This window comes from Lactuca saligna, chromosome 8 (genome assembly GCF_052625555.1).
Source record: "Lactuca saligna cultivar CGN05327 chromosome 8, ASM5262555v1, whole genome shotgun sequence".
Lineage (NCBI taxonomy): Eukaryota > Viridiplantae > Streptophyta > Magnoliopsida > Asterales > Asteraceae > Lactuca > Lactuca saligna.
In genome coordinates, this window is record NC_136424.1 from 102199660 (window position 1) to 102206418 (window position 6759).

Sequence of the window (6759 nt, forward strand, 5' to 3'; positions counted from 1 at the left end):
TGAGTCGTGCTTCACTACCTATCTTCTTTTGGGGGTATGCCTTAGAGACTGCCGCCCATATCCTTAACCGAGTCCCTACCAAGAAGGTTGCCAAAACACCTCACGAGATGTGGACGGGGAAAGTTCCCTCGTTGGCACATATCAAGGTTTGGGGTTGCGAGGCTTTCGTAAGACGAGATACTCACGACAAGCTTGAACCTCGCAGTGAGCGATGTATTTTCATCGGCTACCCGCAAACTTCCTTTGGATATCTCTTCTATAGACCGAAAGATAATGTTATCTTTGTTGCGAGGAGAGGAGTTTTCCGAGAGCGAGAACTCATAAGCCAAGGAGACAGTGGGAGGCAAATCGAACTTGAAGAGATTCAAGAATCGATAGATGAAGGAACCTCTACCGCTGGCGTTCAACCCGAGGAGGAAACTCCGGTTGAACCGATTGACGAATCCTTACCTCTTAGACGTTCCGATAGAGTTCGAGTTCAACCCCAGTTTTATGGTTTTCATATTACTACCGAAGGGGACACGTATATTAGTGATGGTACACTAATAAATCTTGATGAACCTAATAGCTATAAGGAAGCCATGGCAGGCCCGGAGTCTGCGAAATGGAAAGAGGCGATGGATAGCGAGATCCAATCCATGTACGATAACCAAGTTTGGAATTTGGTTGATTACGTGCCCGAACGTAAGACCGTAGGGTGCAAGTGGATCTTCAAGAAGAAGACCGACGTGGATGGGAACGTACACACATACAAAGCGCGATTGGTTGCGAAGGGCTTTACTCAAACTCCCGGAGTTGACTATGATGAGACCTTCTCGCCAGTTGCGAAGATTAAATCTATTAGAGTGATGCTAGCAATTGCCGCATTTCATGATTATGAGATTTGGCAAATGGATGTCAAGACCGCTTTCCTTAACGGAAAGTTGGCTGAGGATGTTTACATGGATCAGCCAGAGGGGTTTGTGGATCCGAAGCATCCGAATAGAGTGTGTAAGCTTGAGAAGTCCATTTATGGACTTAAGCAAGCGTCTCGCAGATGGAATCTTTTCTTCGATGAGAAAGTCAAAGAGTTTGGATTTGTACGAAGCGAAGATGAATCTTGTGTGTATGTCAAAGCCAGTGGGAGTGTAGTAAGCTTCCTCGTTCTATATGTCGATGACATATTACTCATAGGAAACGACATCCCGACTCTGCAGGAGGTTAAGTCCTGGCTCGGGAAGTGCTTCGCTATGAAGGACCTCGGAGAGGCTTCTTACATATTGGGGATAAGGATAGTAAGAGAAAGAAGTAAGAGACTAATTGGACTTAGTCAGAATACTTACTTGGAGAAGGTACTAAAACGTTTTAGTATGGAAAACTCAAAGAAGGGAGAACTACCGATACAAGGAAATGCCAAGTTGAGTAAGACTCAAAGTCCGAGTACCGAAGCCGAGATAGCAGAAATGAGCCGAGTACCATACGCTTCCGCAGTTGGCTCAATCATGTACGCTATGACTTGTACTCGCCCTGATGTAGCCTTCGCTTTGAGCATGGTTAGCAGATATCAAGGGAACCCTGGCAAAGCACATTGGATTGCGGTGAAGAACATCCTTAAGTACCTTCGGAGAACGAAAGAATGGTTCTTAGTCCTTGGAGGGAGTGATGACTTGAAGGTGCGAGGGTATAGTGACGCCAGCTTTCAAACCGACAGGGACAACTATCATTCGCAGTCGGGCTGGGTCTTTACCCTAAATGGAGGAGCAGTGACATGGAAAGGTTCCAAGCAGGAAACCGTAGCTGATTCAACGTGCGAATCAGAGTACATCGCAGCGAGCGAAGCGTCGAAGGAGGCAATATGGCTGAAGAACTTCATCGGTGATCTTGGAGTTGTACCGGCCATAAAGGAGCCCATGGAGATTTTCTGTGATAACGAAGGTGCGGTTGCCTTGACCAAGGAACCGAGGGATCATGGTAGATCTCGACATATCGACAGAAAATATCACTTCATTAGACATCGTGTAGAAGAAGGATAACTCGTAGTGAAGAGGATATCATCGGAAGATAACCCAGCAGATCCGCTTACGAAGGGACTAAATAGGGTTAAGCACTTACAGCATGCTAGGAGTATTGGGCTGAAGGATGATATTAGCATAGATTAGATTGTATTAGAAACGTATAATAGATAAATGTAATTAACATTTGATGATTAAATAAAGAAGTTTTATTTATGAGTAAAGTTGCTATCACATGTTAGTTGTTTAACTATTGTTTCACTTTGCATGTTTTGACTTCCAGAATAATTGAGTTTATTAGGAATAATCGAATTATTCAAATGGTCCACAATCGTTCATATGTTGGGAGTAGATATGAATGAAGATTGTCGTGAATTGGTATGTAGAGTGTCTAAATGGTGTTAGACATAGCAAGAGTTGCTGCAACGTTCATGAGTGCTTACAAACTGGTTTTGAGCATTGGAATAAACCCGCGCTTGCTGGAATCACCTTATGGAATACGATATAAAAGGTGATCGCAAGACGATAATATCATATGGTCTTAAAACCTAGATATATGGTTTATTTTTTTGTTATTTGATTGTGCATTGATAATGCGAAAACGCATCAGTAACTTGATGTTATAAAACGCATTGTTGTGTATAGTTGGTTAATGAATAAGTAAATGCATATAAGTCGAAGTTTATCTGTAAATTTTATCCTAAGAGGGTAGAAGAGATATCTTGGCCACTCGATGATTTGATTTGACTTATGTGCCGGGCCCGGTCAGAATTGAATTGATGTGTTCGATTAAGTTCTATGTCAAATAAATCGAAGATCGAGAAATCTAAATGCTAGACTAACCATTCCATAGGATTGTCAGCATGATATCTAACAGAGGACTGTACGATCCCTTATCTAAAGGACAAGATTGATTAGATCAGAGTTGACAGCGTCTTTGAGAGCTACGATTGCAAACCGTGTTATACTTGTATAGTTACTAGACTTATCCAAGTGGGAGACTGTTGGAATAGTGTCTAAGGCTATAACTATATTCGGTGGTGCATGGTCCTTTTGGGTTGCCTTCACCATAGCAACTTGAAGGATGATTTGTTAAGAGAGAGTAAATATTATAAGGAATAATATTTAGCTATTTGATTAATATAAGTCATAAATTAATTGGTATTAATTTGGTGACTTAAAGAGATTAATTAAATAAGAGGGTATAAACTGTCAATTGTTTGATAGTTAGACTTTAGACTATAAATCCATTAGGATGGACTTTGGACAGTTTCTAAGAGCTTTAGGATAGCTCAAAATAGTCCATAAGGATATCTATGGATTGGATTTGGATAGCCTTAAGTGAAGATTATCCAATTAGGGTTTAGGGTGAAACCCTTAAGGAGTCTAAAGGTATAAATAGGCCCTTGGGGTGTGGAATTCGTGGACAATCTTTCAGAACCTAAAGAAAGGAACCTTTGGCCGAATTCCATCCCCTCTCCTCTCTCCTAAATCATCTTGCTTGCTATTGGTGTTTGTGAACCATCAGAGGAGTGACAATTGTGACTCTAGAAGCTCCAAGACTAGAAGATCAACAAGGAACTCAAAGGTATGATTCTAGATATGTATTAATGTTGTTGTTTAACCTAATTAGCCATTAGAAGTCTTGGATTCAAAAGCATGTTTGATAGAAAGCCTAGATCCGAGCAATAGGGTTTTGCATGCGCACATAGGAAAGTTCTTATGGCTAAAACCCAACAAATATAACACCTAAAATGAAATATCAATGCTAGTATACAACTAAATAATTTACAACTTAGAAAATGGATGTCGTAATATAATTGTAAATTACATAATGGTAGGAAAATGGCGATTACCATTTTCACCATCGAAAAACGGAATTTTAACAAAATTTGTTTTTAAATGAAATTCCTAGATATTTTTGAGAATCGTTGAACTTTTCATGGCAACCGACTGTGAGACCTTTGACCGTCGAATTTGACTGTTGACTTTTGACCAAGTTTACTTTTGGGTCAACTTGGGGGAATTAGGGCCATAGATTGAGGAATTGTCTCCATTTGATAAATATGTGACTCGTAGTATCGGTTCTCATCTTCTAGTGGGTTGTGTGTGTTGGATTTAGTGTCTAAGCCCATAAATATAATTGGTATGTACTTGACCTGAGAGTAGCATGGTCGTTTTGGGTTGCATGACACCAAAACAATTTGTAAGGATGTACTTTTGAGAAGAGGATATTCATGATTTATTAATATATTATAAGTTCTATATATTAATATGAAATCATAATATTTAATTAGTATTGACCAATAATTAATTTGAAATTAATTTTGTGATCAAAAGAGACTAATTAAATATAAGGGGTTGATTTGGTAAATCATTCATTTTTTTCGTGTGGGCTAATGATCCATGATTCCTTGTGTTGGGTTAAACCCATGTGACAATCCATGGAGGTTTAAACCCATGGAGCATGAGGAATGTGGAAGGTCATGACCATTAAGGTTTACATGGTCTAACCCTAATTTTGCCACACTATATAAGAATCCCCTAGGCTACCAAAATCGGCACCTAAGTGTTCTTGGATGATCCATAGACGATTTGAGTGCAAGTATTATCTCTCAAGTCTTCCATTGTTGGTGGTGTTGTGTGAAGCATTTGAGGCATCACATATGAGGTGCTAGGCTCTTAAAGGTCCCAGGAATCAACTACAAGAAAATGTATGTGTTCTAACTAGATTTTTGTTATACAAGTACCCAAGTTTGTATGCTAGTTAGGGAAATGATTTGGAAAATCATTTTACATGTATAATTAGAGAAAACATAGATCCAAAACATTTAGGGTTGTATGTGCACCTTAAGTTTGTTAGGATTCTCAAAACCCTTTAGTGTGGATATCTGATAGCTTGTGAGGTGAGTTTTCTCACTATAATTTGTACTGCAATATGTGTCATTGTGTGTAGGATGTTGTTTTTCTATAATGACATGTTTAATTGGTGGATTTGCTATGATTACCTATGCTTTCTTTTTAATTTTTTGTGTATATGTTGAAATAATGTGGGTGGGTTGAGGTGGAACTACTTTATGATGTAGGCTAAGAAACACAGGAGCGGTCCAACTATATGCTATAGGCTTAGGAGCAATACAACCTTGTATTGTAGGCTTATTGTATATGAATTGTATATGTATTGTTGTGTGAGATATTTTGGGGGGCCTCACTAAGCATTGGCTTACAGTTGTGGATTTAAATGTTTTTAGGTACTTCAGATGACCGGGCTAAGGAGAAGGCGTGATCATACACACCCTCCTGCTGATTTATGTCTTAAGAAATTATTTTGATACTCTGATTCCTATGGATTTGTTTTTGAAAAAAATATTTTTGTATCTCTTGGATTTATGAAAATGTATTTTAAAACTGAATTTTTTTTTCATGGCTTTTGGGAGGTTACACAAGTGCTCCATTTAACCTAAATGCTCCATGAGAATGCTCTAAATGCTCAAGTCATATTTAACAATATGATATATAAAACTTTTATTAAATTAATTATTTTGATTAATTAGTAATTATATTTATCAAATAAATATTATTTATTCGATATCTTATTGGTCTTTATGTGTGTGATCCTATATGTTTGTATATAACTAGCGTCATAGTACTTTCTGATTGCACAATAATCAAACCGACTGATACTTGTGAAATAAACAAAACAATGAACTTTAAAAATAGTAAGTTCATATGTTCTATACAAAATCAGATACTCATAGAAGTTATAGACTATCATTAGTCATTCCTAGTTTCTTTTCAAGTACCTAAGTACTAGCGTAGTCACAAAACATCTCCAAAAGCACTTCAATCTTATAAACTTGAGTTCAATAATGAACTTCCTAATTTAATTAGCTTATGGAGCACCTTTTAGAGTTGCATTATATTCTGAATTTACCATTCATTAAACAAAGCTATCACTTGAGTCTTAATAGTTCCGAACATTTCCAGAATTCTCTCTTACTGCTGTTGATACCGCCGCATCTATCCAATCGTGTATATCAGCCTCGCTTGGTCTTGACCCTTTATATCCACAATCCGACCCGCTTGATCTTGTGATTATTACCATGTTGAAGGCGTAATGGGAATGGGTTAATACGAATTCGAACTAACTCTAAAGGGATATTTGAATCCTCTCCAGTTCCTAAGCAACTTTGTGGATTTTCTTGATTTATGTATGGATGCTGTGTTTCTAGTAGTATGAGCCCATAATACCTTCCACACCTATTTATACTAGATCCAAGAATTGCTCCAAGGTTTCCAAGTCACTACACTCTGGTATTGATAGGTCTTTTCATAGTGTTTCAAGCGCCTAATTATTTCTTTTCCTAAACTTCACTCGGATCTTGCGTCTCTACCGACTCCCTATCTTACGAATATATGCCCTATCGAGAATGAATTAAACTTCATAGACTATCCTTCTAGGATTCCTTTCCGCTTCTTTCTACTATTAGATGAGGAAGAACTTCCACCAACTCTATCTAGTTATCAAATAAAGTACAATTGCATGCCGCTAAAATCAAACAGTCTATCGACTGTGAGATCCCACACTGTAACGCTTGGATTCAAACAAGAGTTGAGCACCAGCACCAAATCAAACGATCTAAAACTATTTAATTATGGGAGCATGCAACCAACGTATTTATCAAATAACTAATCAACATCAATATATGTTCTAAGAAGCAAATAACAAACAATTCTAGGCTATAAGGCATGCAATTCCAATCTACCA